We start from the raw sequence: 14651 nt of genomic DNA, 5'->3' as shown, positions 1-14651 counted from the left end.
GCGTGGAACAAGGATCCGAATGCACTCGTGACTATTCTATGCACACCAAAATTACAATCTGCTTCTCTGAATTTCCTTGTTTCCACTGTAAGATCGTACGAATGGCTTACCAAGAAAAACTTCCTAGAGGACTCATTCAAGATAAAAAGGAGTTGGAGCACTCAACAACAAAAAAGACAGCCACTGCATTTTGTAACTTCGCCAGCCATGTTGGCAGTAGGTCACGCTTTCAAATGATGCCCGTCTGACCAGATTTTGATTCATAATGGACCTTTTTTGGAATGTGTAAACAGTAATTGTGTGATGCTGGGAATACAGGGCAATGCTTGCTCTAGTTCCTCAACAGCAGCTAGGAGAGCTGAAAAAAAGCACCTTATAGGTAAAGACTCTTTGAGTCATAAAAGTGCATTACTTTGGAGAGGTGTGTGGCCACCTGGGGAAAGAAACCAGTTAGTCCTCTCACTCAAACACTTTTTTTTCCTCCTTTTTTTTGTCTTATGTTGTACCTACCCCAAATGTCCCATGAATATTCTTATCATGTTACTGAATGTGTCCACAGTTTTTTCAGATTTCCTTATCAACAAATGCGGGGAAAGGTGCAGTAAATGTCAAATGCACATAACGTCAACACTGTAATGTTTGAATTCAGTCTTGTGTCAGATTGACTGTTTTGTCCTCGCCTTTTAGTCTGATAATGCTCTCAATCTCCAAACTGTTCATTTTGAATTGCTACTATGGTTATGCATACGCTTTCCATCCTTCTTCTGTAAGAAACATCTTCATTTCGCCCGATCTTTATAGGCCAATTCCCACGAGTGTAAGCCATTACAGTAACTTTATACCTGACAGAATGGGGACAGCATGGACAAGTGGGCTAGTCTGGTCATTCAACGACAGAGTACAGTGTAACATTCCTATGTAATATACTGTAACTGTGGCAGACAGCGTCCCGGCAGGGTGCATGGCTCTTGCCTGGACAGCAGCTGCAGACCCAGCTCTGCTATATAGGACACTTCATCCACAACTAAGAAAACATTCCACCCCACTGCCACTGTACTGTCCCCTTCCCTCTTCCCCCAAGATGCAGGGTTTGACCCTCGTGTAGCCTACAGTTCCAGGTTTTCCACTAGAAATGCCAGGGCCCATAGGTTCACTGAAGTAGGATTTTCTGTGACAAGATCCAAGTATGAGGTGACTGAATTTAGTGTGAAGTATGAAGGTGCTGAGTATTTGCCATTGCCTTATTGTCTGTGACTTCTAGACAATGACACATTTACATACATTACATTTAAGTCATTTAGCAGACGCTCTTATCCAGAGCGACTTACAAATTGGTGCATTCACCTTATGACATCCAGTGGAACAGTAGTGAATCTAAATCTTTTAAGGGGGTGAGAGGGATTACTTTATCCTATCCTAGGTATTCCTTAAAGAGGTGGGGTTTCAGGTGTCTCCGGAAGGTGGTGATTGACTCCGCTGTCCTGGCATCGTGAGGGAGTTTGTTCCACCATTGGGGGGCCAGAGCAGCGAACAGTTTTGACTGGGCTGAGCGGGAACTGTACTTCCTCAGTGGTAGGGAGGCGAGCAGGCCAGAGGTGGATGAACGCAGTGCCCTTGTTTGGGTGTAGGGCCTGATCAGAGCCTGGAGGTACTGAGGTGCCGTTCCCCTCACAGCTCCGTAGGCAAGCACCATGGTCTTGTAGCGGATGCGAGCTTCAACTGGAAGCCAGTGGAGAGAGCGGAGGAGCGGGGTGACGTGAGAGAACTTGGGAAGGTTGAACACCAGACGGGCTGCGGCGTTCTGGATGAGTTGTAGGGGTTTAATGGCACAGGCAGGGAGCCCAGCCAACAGCGAGTTGCAGTAATCCAGACGGGAGATGACAAGTGCCTGGATTAGGACCTGCGCCGCTTCCTGTGTGAGGCAGGGTCGTACTCTGCGGATGTTGTAGAGCATGAACCTACAGGAACGGGCCACCGCCTTGATGTTAGTTGAGAACGACAGGGTGTTGTCCAGGATCACGCCAAGGTTCTTAGCGCTCTGGGAGGAGGACACAATGGAGTTGTCAACTGTGATGGCGAGATCATGGAACGGGCAGTCCTTCCCGGGAGGAAGAGCAGCTCCGTCTTGCCGAGGTTCAGCTTGAGGTGGTGATCCGTCATCCACACTGATATGTCTGCCAGACATGCAGAGATGCGATTCGCCACCTGGTCATCAGAAGGGGGAAAGGAGAAGATTAATTGTGTGTCGTCTGCATAGCAATGATAGGAGAGACCATGTGAGGTTATGACAGAGCCAAGTGACTTGGTGTATAGCGAGAATAGGAGAGGGCCTAGAACAGAGCCCTGGGGACACCAGTGGTGAGAGCACGTGGTGTGGAGACGGATTCTCGCCACGCCACCTGGTAGGAGCGACCTGTCAGGTAGGACGCAATCAAGCGTGGGCCGCGCCGGAGATGCCCAACTCGGAGAGGGTGGAGAGGAGGATCTGATGGTTCACAGTATCGAAGGCAGTCGATAGGTCTAGAAGGATGAGAGCAGAGGAGAGAGAGTTAGCTTTAGCAGTGCGGAGCGCCTCCGTGATACAGAGAAGAGCAGTCTCAGTTGAATGACTAGTCTTGAAACCTGACTGATTTGGATCAAGAAGGTCATTCTGAGAGAGATAGCGGGAGAGCTGGCCAAGGACAGCACGTTCAAGAGTTTTGGAGAGAAAAGAAAGAAGGGATACTGGTCTGTAGTTGTTGACATCGGAGGGATCGAGTGTAGGTTTTTTCAGAAGGGGTGCAACTCTCGCTCTCTTGAAGACGGAAGGGACGTAGCCAGCGGTCAGGGATGAGTTGATGAGCGAGGTGAGGTAAGGGAGAAGGTCTCCAGAAATGGTCTGGAGAAGAGAGGTGGGGATAGGGTCAAGCGGGCAGGTTGTTGGGCGGCCGGCCGTCACAAGACGCGAGATTTCATCTGGAGAGAGAGGGGAGAAAGAGGTCAGAGCACAGGGTAGGGCAGTGTGAGCAGAAACAAATGATTGGTTTGAGAAAGACTCTTTATTAATTGTCACTGCAATGTATCGCCAACAAGTAGTAAAGCTTAAATTCTGTTATGCAGGTGAGTGAGGACCCAAAAGCGGTTTAACAAAAACAGAGTCCTTTAATGTCAAAACACAGGGAAGACATAGATCCTCTTCAGATGTATAGAATGGCAAAATAGACAACCCGCAGAGAGGGTGACAAATAAATCATAAAGTCCTTCTGATATTTACAGAAGAGTCCCCTTCTTAGCAGCAGAGGAGAATAGCAGGGTTAGCGGCGACAGACTGCTGGTCTCTCTGGGTAGGCGCGGGTTGTAGAGGACAGAGGTACCTGATCACACGTAGCATCAGATGAACAGGCAGATTCCGACAGGACGAGACAAGGGTGAAGCAAACGAGACGATAGTTTGGTTCTGGCATGAGAAACTCAAACGAGAATCTGACAAAGACAGAAGCAGGAACAGAGAGAGAAATAGAGACCTAATCAGAGGGAAAAAAGGGAACAGGTGGGAAAGGGTGAACGAGGTAGTTAGAGAATATGAGGAACAGCTGGGGGAAGGAAAGGAAGAGAAGGTAACCTAATACGACCAGCAGGGGGAGACGGAGTGAAGAGAAAGAACAGGAACAAGACATAATATGACAATACATGACAGTACCCCCCCACTCACCGAGCGCCTCCTGGCACACTCGAGGAGGAAACCTGGCGGCAACGGAGGAAATCATCGATCAGCGAACGGTCCAGCACGTCCCGAGAGGGAACCCAACTCCTTTCCTCAGGACCGTACCCCTCCCAATCCACTAGGTACTGATGACCACGGCCCCGAGGACGCATGTCCAAAATCTTACGGACCCTGTAGATAGGTGCGCCCTCGACAAGGATGGGGGGGACGAGCGGGGCGCGAAGAACGGGCTTAACACAGGAGACATGGAAGACCGGGTGGACGCGACGAAGATATCGCGGGAGAAGAAGTCGCACTGCGACAGGATTAATGATCTGAGAAATACGGAACGGACCAATGAACCGCGGGGTCAACTTGCGAGAAGCTGTCTTAAGGGGAAGGTTTTGAGTGGAGAGCCATACTCTCTGACCGCGACAATATCTAGGACTCTTAGTTCTACGCTTATTAGCGGCTCTCACAGTCTGCGCCCTATAACGGCAAAGTGCAGACCTGACCCTCTTCCAGGTGCGCTCACAACGTTGGACAAAAGCCTGAGCGGAGGGGACGCTGGACTCGGCGAGCTGAGACGAGAACAGCGAAGGCTGGTACCCGAGGCTACTCTGAAAAGGAGATAGCCCGGTCGCAGACGAAGGAAGCGAGTTGTGGGCGTATTCTGCCCAGGGGAGCTGTTCTGACCAAGACGCAGGGTTACGAAAAGAAAGACTGCGTAAGATGCGACCAATAGTCTGATTGGACCGTTCTGCTTGACCGTTAGACTGGGGGTGAAAGCCGGAAGAGAGACTGACGGAAGCCCCAATCAAACGGCAAAACTCCCTCCAAAATTGAGACGTGAATTGCGGACCCCTGTCCGAAACGACGTCTGACGGAAGGCCATGAATTCTGAAAACATTCTCGATGATGATTTGTGCCGTTTCTTTAGCAGAAGGGAGCTTAGCGAGGGGAATAAAATGAGCCGCCTTAGAGAACCTATCGACAACCGTAAGAATAACAGTCTTCCCCGCTGACGAAGGCAGTCCGGTGATAAAGTCTAAGGCCATGTGAGACCACGGTCGAGAGGGAATGGGAAGCGGTCTGAGACGGCCGGCAGGAGGGGAGTTACCGGACTTAGTCTACGCGCAGACCGAACAAGCAGCCACGAAACGACGCGTGTCATGCTCCCGAGTGGGCCACCAAAAATGCTGGCGAATGGAAGCAAGCGTACCCCGAACGCCGGGGTGGCCGGCTAACTTGGCAGAGTGAGCCCACTGAAGAACGGCCAGACAAGTAGGAACGGGAACGAAAAGAAGGTTCCTAGGACAAGCGCGCGGCGACGGAGTGTGAGTGAGTGCTTGCTTTACCTGCCTCTCAATTCCCCAGACAGTCAACCCGACAACACGCCCCTCAGGGAGAATCCCCTCGGGGTCGGTGGAGGCTACTGAAGAACTGAAGAGACGAGATAAAGCATCAGGCTTGGTGTTCTTAGAGCCCGGACGATAAGAAATTACGAACTCGAAACGAGCGAAAAACAGCGCCCAACGAGCCTGACGCGCATTAAGTCGTTTGGCAGAACGGATGTACTCAAGGTTCCTATGGTCAGTCCAAACGACAAAAGGAACGGTCGCCCCCTCCAACCACTGTCGCCATTTGCCTAGGGCTAAGCGGATGGCGAGCAGTTTGCGGTTTCCCACATCATAGTTACGTTCCGACGGCGACAGGCGATGAGAAAAATACGCGCAAGGGTGGACCTTGTCGTCAGAAAGGGAGCGCTGAGAAAGAATGGCTCCCACGCCCACCTCTGACGCGTCAACCTCGACAACGAACTGTCTAGAGACGTCAGGTGTAACAAGGATAGGTGCGGATGTAAAACGATTCTTGAGGAGATCAAAAGCTCCCTGGGCGGAAACGGACCACTTAAAGCACGTCTTGACAGAAGTAAGGGCTGTGAGATGAGCTGCCACCTGACCGAAATTACGGATGAAACGACCTTAGGGGCGGGCCAATCGATGACAGCTTGGACCTTAGCGGGATCCATCTTAATGCCTTCAGCGGAAATAACAGAACCGAGAAATGTGACGGAGGAGGCATGAAAAGAGCACTTCTCAGCCTTCACATAAAGACAATTCTCTAAAAGGCGCTGGAGGACACGTCGAACGTGCTGAACATGAATCTGGAGTGACGGTGAAAAAAATCAGGATATCGTCAAGGTAAACGAAAACAAAGATGTTCAGCATGTCTCTCAGGACGTCATTCACTAATGCCTGAAAGACAGCTGGAGCGTTAGCGAGGCCGAAAGGAAGAACCCGGTATTCAAAGTGCCCTAACGGAGTGTTAAACGCCGTTTTCCACTCGTCCCCCTCCCTGATGCGCACGAGATGGTAAGCGTTACGAAGGTCCAACTTAGTGAAAAACCTGGCTCCCTGCAGGATCTCGAAGGCTGAAGACATAAGAGGAAGCGGATAACGATTCTTAACTGTTATGTCATTCAGCCCTCGATAATCTATGCAGGGGCGCAGGGACCCGTCCTTCTTCTTAACAAAAAAAAAAAACCCCGCTCCAGGGGGAGAGGAGGAGGGGACTATGGTACCAGCGTCGAGAGCTACAGACAAATAATCTTCGAGAGCCTTACGTTCGGGAGCCGACAGAGCCGGTGCGGAGGAAGAGAGGTGGCCCTGGACCGACTGAACACCGTGCGCAGATCGTGATATTCCTCCGGCACCCCCGTCAAATCACCAGGCTCCTCCTGTGAAGAAGAGACAGAGGAAACAGGAGGGATAGCAGACATTAAACATTTCACATGACAAGAGACGTTCCAGGAGAGGATAGAATTACTAGACCAATTAATAGAAGGATTATGACAAACTAGCCAAGGATGGCCCAAAACAACAGGTGTAAAAGGTGAACGAAAAATTAAAAAAGAAATGGTTTCGCTATGATTACCAGAGACAGTGAGGGTTAAAGGTAGCGTTTCACGCTGAATCCTGGGGAGAGAACTACCATCCAAAGCGAACAAGGCCGTGGGCTCCCCTAACTGTCTGAGAGGAATGTCATGTTCCCGAGCCCAGGTCTCGTCCATAAAACAGCCCTCCGCCCCAGAGTCTATCAAGGCACTGCAGGAAGCTGACGAACCGGTCCAGCGTAGATGGACCGACAAGGTAGTGCAGGATCTTGAAGGAGAGACCAGAGTAGTAGCGCTCACCAGTAGCCCTCCGCTTACTGATGAGCTCTGGCTTTTACTGGACATGAAGTGACAAAATGACCAGCGGAACCACAATAGAGACAGAGGCGGTTGGTGATTCTCCGTTCCCTCTCCTTAGTCGAGATGCGGATACCCCCCAGCTGCATAGGCTCAGCACCCGAGCCGGCGGAGGAAGATGGTAGTGATGCGGAGAGGGGGGCAACGGAGAACGCGAGCTCCTTTCCACGAGCTCGGTGACGAAGATCAACCCGTCGCTCTATGCGAATAGCGAGTTCAATCAAGGAATCCACGCTGGAAGGAACCTCCCGGGAGAGAATCTCATCCTTTACCTCCGCGCGGAGACCCTCCAGAAAACGAGCGAGCAAAGCCGGCTCGTTCCAGTCACTGGAGGCAGCAAGAGTGCGAAACTCAATAGAGTAATCTGTTATGGATCGATTACCTTGACATAGGGAAGACAGGACCCTGGAAGCTTCCTCCCCAAAAACAGAACGATCAAAAACCCGTATCATCTCCTCCTTAAAGTCCTGATACTGGTTAGTACACTCAGCCCTCGCCTCCCAGATTGCCGTGCCCCACTCACGAGCCCGTCCAGTAAGGAGAGATATGACGTAGGCGATACGAGCTGTGCTCCTGGAGTAAGTGTTGGGCTGGAGAGAAAACACAATATCACACTGGGTGAGGAACGAGCGGCATTCAGTGGGCTCCCCAGAGTAACACAGCGGGTTATTGATTCTGGGCTCCGGAGATTCGGAAGCCCTGGAAGTGGCCGGTGGATCGAGGCGGAGATGGTGAATCTGTTTTGTGAGGTCGGAGACTTGGGCGGCCAGGGTCTCAACGGCATGTCGAGCAGCAGACAATTCCTGCTCGTGTCTGCCTAGCATCGCTGCCTAGCACCACTCAGCCGTCAAGACCCTGGATCTTGACGGCTGAGTGGAGAGGATCCGAAGTCGCTGGGTCCATTCTTGGTCAGATTCTTCTGTTATGCAGGTGAGTGAGGACCCAAAAGCGGTTTAACAAAAACAGAGTCCTTTAATGTTAAAACACAGGGAAGACATAGATCCTCTTCAGATGTATAGAATGGCAAAATAGACAACCCGCAGAGAGGGCGACAAATAAATCATAAAGTCCTTCTGATATTTACAGAAGAGTCCCCTTCTTAGCAGCAGAGGAGAATAGCAGGGTTAGCGGCGACAGACTGCTGGTCTCTCTGGGTAGGCGCGGGTTGTAGAGGACAGAGGTACCTGATCACACGTAGCATCAGATGAACAGGCAGATTCCGACAGGACGAGACAAGGGTGAAGCAAACGAGACGATAGTTTGGTTCTGGCATGAGAAACTCAAACGAGAATCTGACAAAGACAGAAGCAGGAACAGAGAGAGAAATAGAGACCTAATCAGAGGGAAAAAAGGGAACAGGTGGGAAAGGGTGAACGAGGTAGTTAGAGAATATGAGGAACAGCTGGGGGAAGGAAAGGAAGAGAAGGTAACCTAATACGACCAGCAGGGGGAGACGGAGTGAAGAGAAAGAACAGGAACAAGACATAATATGACAATACATGACAAATTCAATATTTTTTATCAAATAATGCTTGTTTTTTATAGCTACTAGGGACCTAAAGTTCTAAATCAAATATCTAAATGATCCTTGGTATGACCATCTTAAAACAATTCCATGTGTTGGCTTAGTAGAACCCCCAATGTGTCCATGTGAAATTATGGAAAACCGTTGTTTATGATATGTTGGGATGCCCATGTGAAATTATGCATTTGTGATAGAAAGGTATTGTGGGCTATCATGTTGGAACATTCCTAGCGGAAAGGAGTTCCTGGAAAGAGTACTTAGGTGCTCAATTTGCCTTTGCCTGGTAGAGAGCAGGCTAGGCAGGTATCAGGTTGGCTAGAGTAGAGCCATACCTGAGTTTTGTTATCGGGAAATAGTTGTTGCCTGAATAGTTTTTACTGAGAATATCTTTGATTTTTTCAAGTCTTTGTCAACGTCCTGTTTGTTATTTTCTGTACAACGCATATTGGCCAATTTGTCCTGCACCTGTTAATATTGTAAATAAAAGCCTCTGAGTGGTGAGCACCAGAACATCCTGTCTGTCTCCTCACTGTCCGATCCTTCACCTCAGCATCTATTTCACACTTATTAACAGTCCTGACAAAGCTTGCTCACTTGAGTACAAAACTGTGGGTGATTAGGGCTGCGTTTACACAGGCAGACAAATTCTGATCATTTTCCACTAATTGGTCATTGACAAATCACATCAGATCTTTTCACAACAGATCTTTTTCAGAACTAATCTGATTGGTCAAAAGACCAATCAGTGAAACAAAAATCAGAATTGGGCTGCCTGTGTAAAGGCAGCCTCTGTCACGAACAGCCAGAATGAATTGTCCACAACTGTCCCGTGCAGCTGTAACTAGCCATTCATCAACACCATGATGTAGAGGTTTTGAGATGTTCAAGAGCTATAAACTTTACGGACTTGTTGAGAATGCAAAGAATGTTTTTAAACACGGCGTGAACACAGTGTGACAGATATGACCAGACAACCTACACGACGAGGTGGTGGTGCTACAGTACACAGCAGAACGCAGAAGTAAGTGGTGTCATGGACATGGTTAGGAATTTACAGACATATATAACGCTAAAGTAAAACAAATGTTTATGTCCTTATATGGTAGCCTACACTATATGGTAGCCTACACTATATGGTAGCCTACACAAAAAAGGGTTCCAAAAGGGTTAGTCGGCTGTCCCCATAGGAGAAGCCTTTTTGGATCCAGGTAGAAACCTTTTGGGTGTCATCTAGAACCCTCTGTGGAAAGGGTCTACATGGAACCTAAAATGGTTCTTCAAAGGGTTATCCTATGGGGACAGCCGGAGAACCCTTTTAGGTTCCAGATAGCACCTTTTTTCCACAAGAATGTAGATAATATAATTAAATTATTTTTCTTAATATTCTTTTGCCAGGTTACTCTGAATGTCAATTTTCCCCAAGAATAACTTTGTCGATGCATTAATTTGATTACAAAGTGGAGAAAGTCATACTTGGGTCATTCAGATTTGTGGTTACTTGCTGCCCTGGGCACACAGGTGAGTATTCATACACTGAGTACACAAAACATTAAGAACACCTGCTCTTTCCATGACCAGGTGAAAGCTATGTCCTTTATTGATGTCACTTGTTAAATCCAGATGAAGGGGAGGAGACAGTTAAAGAAGGATTTTTAAGCCTTGAGACATGGATTGTGTATGTGTGCCATTCAGAGGTTGAATGGGCAAGACCAAAAACGTAAGTGCCTTTGAACGGAGTATGGTAGTAGCTGGCAGGCGCACAGGTTTGTGTCAAGAACTGCAAAGCTGATGGGGTTTTCACACTCACAACAGTTTCCCATGTGTATTAAGAATGGTCCACCACCCAAAGGACTTCCAGCCAACTTGACACAACTGTGGGATACATTGGAGTCAACATGGGCCAGCATCCCTGTGGAACGCTTTCGACACCTTGTAGAATCTATGCCCTGATGAATTGAGGCTGTTCTAAGGGCAAAGGGGGGTCCCAACTCAATATTAGGGAGGTGTTCCTAATGTTTGGTCTACTCAGTGTACATGATAAATGTTTGACAATGTATATGCATGACCAGTAATCTGTTAGGGACTTCTGTAAATCAAATTCATGGAAGATAGAGACAAAATTATGTGAGCGCTTGGGATTATCAATCAATCAAATGTATTTATAAAGCCCTTTTTACATCAGCCGATGTCACAAAGTGTTGTACAGAAACCCAGCCTAAAACCCCGAACAGCAAGCAATGCAGATGTAGAAGCACGGTGGCTAGGAAAAAGTCCCTAGAAAGATCTGAACCTAGGAAGAAACCTAGAGAGGAACCAGGCTCTAAGGGGTGGCCAGTCCTTTTCTGGCTGTGCCGATTGGAAATTATAACAGAACACGGCCTAGATGTTCAAATTTTCATAGATGACCAGCAGAGTCAGATAATAATAATCACAGTGGTTGTAGAGGATGCAACAGGTCAGCACCTCAGGAGTAAATGTCAGTTAGCTTTTCATAGCCGATCATTCAGAGTTAGAGACAGCAGGTGCGGTAGAGAGAGAGTCCAAAACAGCAAGTCTGGGACAAGGTAGCACGTCTGGTGAACAGGTCAGGGTTCCATAGCCGCAGGCAGAACAGTTGAAACTGGAGCAGCAGCATGACCAGGTGGACTGGGTACAGCAAGGAGTCATCAGGCCAGGTAGTCTTGAGGCATGTTCCTTGGGCTTAGGTCCTCAGAGAGAAAGAGAGAGAGAAGGAGAAAGATAGAAAAAGAGAGAGAGAGAATTAAAGGGAGCATACTTAAATTCACACAAGACACCGGATAAGACAGGAGAAATACTCTAGATATAACAGACTGACCCTAGCCCCTCGACACAAACTATTGCAGCATAAATACTGGAGGCGGACACAGGTGGGGTCGGGAGACACTGTGGCCCCGTCCGACGATACCCCCGAAAGGGCAAACTAGGCAGGATATAACCCCACCCACTTTGCCAAAGCACAGCCCCCATACCAATAGAGAGATATCTTCAACCACCAACTTACTACCCTGAGACAAGGCCGAGTATAGCCCACGAAGATCACGTCCACGGCACGAACCCAAGGGGGGCGCCAATCCGGACAGAAAGATCACGTCGGTGACTCAACTCACTCAAGTGACCCACCCCTCCTAGGGATGGCATGGAAGAGCACCAGTAAGCCAGTGACTCAGCCCCCATAATAGGGTTAGAGGCAGAGAATCCCAGTGGAGAGAGGGGAACCGGCCAGGCAGAGACAGCAAGGGCAGTTTGTTGCTCCAGTGCCTTTCCGTTCACCTTCACACTCCTGAGCCAGACTACACTCAATCATAGGACCTACTGAAGAGATGAGCCTTCAATAAAGACTTAAAGGTCGAGACCTAGTCTGCATCTTTTACATGGATAGGCAGATCATTCCATAAAAATGGAGAGCTATAAAGCCCTGCCTCCAGCTGTTTTCTTAGAAATTCAAGGGACAGTAAGGAGGCCTGCGTCTTGTGACCGTAGCGTACATGTGGGTATGTACAGGTAGGACCAAATCAGAAAAATAGGTAGGAGCAAGTCCATGTAATGCTTTGTAGGTTAGCAGTAAAACCTCGAAATCAGCCCTAGCCTTAACAGGAAGCCAGAGTAGAGAGGCTAGCAGTAGAGTAATATGTTCAAATGTTTAGGTTCCAGTCAAGATTCTATCAGCCGTGTTTAGCAATAACTGAAGTTAATTTAGTGCTTTATCCGGGTAGCTGGAAAGTAGAGCATTGCCGTAGTCTAATCTAGAAGTGATAAAAGCATGGATGCATGTTTCTGCATAATCTTTTGACAGAAAGTTTATGATTTTTTTCAGTGTTACGAAGATTTTAAAAAAAATCTGTCCTTGAAATATTCTTGATATGTTCGTCAAAACAGAGATCAGGGTTCAAGAGTAACGCAGAGGTCCTTCACAGTTTCATTTGAGACGACTGTACAACCATCAAGATTAATTGTCAGATCCAACAGAAGATCTCTGTGTTTCTTGGGACCTAGAACTATCATCTCTGTTTTGTCCGAGTTTAAAGTAAAAAAATCCCCTTTAAGTTTATATCTGCAAAAAGATGATTCTGAGATAATTGGCTTTAAAGTTCCGAACCCTCATTGGCTTGAATGGTGTCAGTATCTTGTATTCTTTGGATCTTAACAACATGAATTGGGGTATTTAGAGTACTATATAGGTACTATATATATACTATATAGGTAGAGAACATTGGACAGAACAAGGCTATGGCAATAATTCCATTTGGACAAAAATGCAGATAGAACCTTATAGTCCTTAACTCTCGATGGTTGTAATGGGAAAATTTGGAAGATGGGGAAAATATATATTACCGGAAAGCATGAGTCATGTAAGCTTCTGCCTGGACCTCAATTTGATTTCACCTTAGTGGAACGAACAACTGCTGTAAAAGTCAAGCATGACATAGACAGTAGGAATTCCCAATCTCTTCTAGGGAGGAAAGAGGGGGATTTGAGAATACACTTCGGCTTTGTTCTCCATCCATCCATGGGTCATTAAGGGTCTGTCATCGTGTGCCTGTCCCCAGGATGGTGAAGTGAGCCCTCGCAGCAGCAGGAGCTGAATGCCCTGGCCCCTGCCCAACCTCTCTCTGTTTACCAAAGACCATCATTAAGAGCATGGCCCCAACGGAACAGAGAAGGTAAACCTCACACAACTAGGCCATTGATACAGTACAGTCAAGCTAATGAGTCAGTCAGCACTATGCCATGTGTTATATACTGTTACTGTACTGTGGCTCAACAGCTATGGCTAATGCTATCTCTAGGCTAATGATAGGCTTGTGCTAATGCTAGGCTAATCCTAGGCAGCATCCACAGGCAGCACATACACCTAGCGCAACTCTTTTGGCAGTCACTGCTAGCATTTCTACTTAGCATTTAACCCCTGGAACAATCTAATGGTCCATAATGAACTACAGTACTGCCTGGGTTGGATGACAACTAGAGAGGAAACCCTATCCTGCTTGGTGCAAAACTGAAATACTTTCTTAAACCGTAGAAATAGAGTAAATTACCATTGGGGTTATACAGTTATATAAAAAGCTTGGTTTGTTTGTTTCTATAGTTACACCATTCGGACACACCCACCGTTCCATTCCTATAACTGTCCAGACGAGCGGAGGTAATGCAGGACTTATTTAGGAGATGTAATGAAAGGACCTAGATGCAGAATGCATGCCATGCTGGGTATTCGGCACACGTTAGGGGCGTTTGTCACGGGAGGAGGTTGCTAAGTACCATGCAGTGTTGTCCGAAGCGCGGCATCTCCAGAAACAGTACAGCCTTTTATTTTTATCTGCGTTATTTAAGGTATAAGTTCAGCAGCACACCCAGAGTTCACCCACCCATGCGTTGTTCAATGGGCCCGGGCTGTAGCACAACCGGCCATGATCGGGAGTCCCATAGGGCGGCGAACAATTGACCCAGCGTCTTGTGGGTTAGTGGAGGGTTCGGCCAGGGTAGGCCATCATTATGAATAAGAGTTTGTTCTCAACTGACTTGCCTTGTTAAATAAAGGTAGAAAATACATTATAAAAAATGTACAGAAGATTTCTGTCCAGTGCATCCTATCCGTATTAAATAGATTTATAGATTGAGCCCATTTCACCAGAAAGTGATTCAGTGACAGAACAGCCATATTAATCACTTGAAACTGTATATCATTTGTACCAGCTGTTGTTGAATGAGAAATGAATGAGAAATGAATGAATGAGAAATTATTGCTACACTTACATTTCTAGAACAGTAAGTTTGGGTTTCTGCAATAATAATTCTCCTTGATATCTCTAGAACTAAGTTTGACTATATTCTCCTTGTAATCATGATAAAAGAGAAAGAAGTATAGAAGACTTGCATTTTTTTTGTATTGAAACTGTGTGGACCAACGTCATCATGATTATAGCTTAATAGCTATCATACACGTATGTTACTCTATAAAAGGTCACTAAGTATATTTATCTTAACGTGACCTTGCGCCGCGCCATACCGAGGGTGCATTCTCACATTCTCCCTGGATCCCCAATCGGACCGCAACACGTCTCTCTGTGTCATATTGTGTCATCGTGTCATCGTGACCCACCATCATGAGAACCCAGCGAACCCTGGTGCTTACTGTCGTCCAATCGTAGTTTAGATGAAAAATATAATAAT

This window comes from Oncorhynchus nerka, linkage group LG18 (assembly GCF_034236695.1).
Source record: "Oncorhynchus nerka isolate Pitt River linkage group LG18, Oner_Uvic_2.0, whole genome shotgun sequence".
Lineage (NCBI taxonomy): Eukaryota > Metazoa > Chordata > Actinopteri > Salmoniformes > Salmonidae > Oncorhynchus > Oncorhynchus nerka.
The sequence above is the reverse complement of the archived record's forward strand: the minus strand, read 5'-3'. Positions refer to the sequence as shown.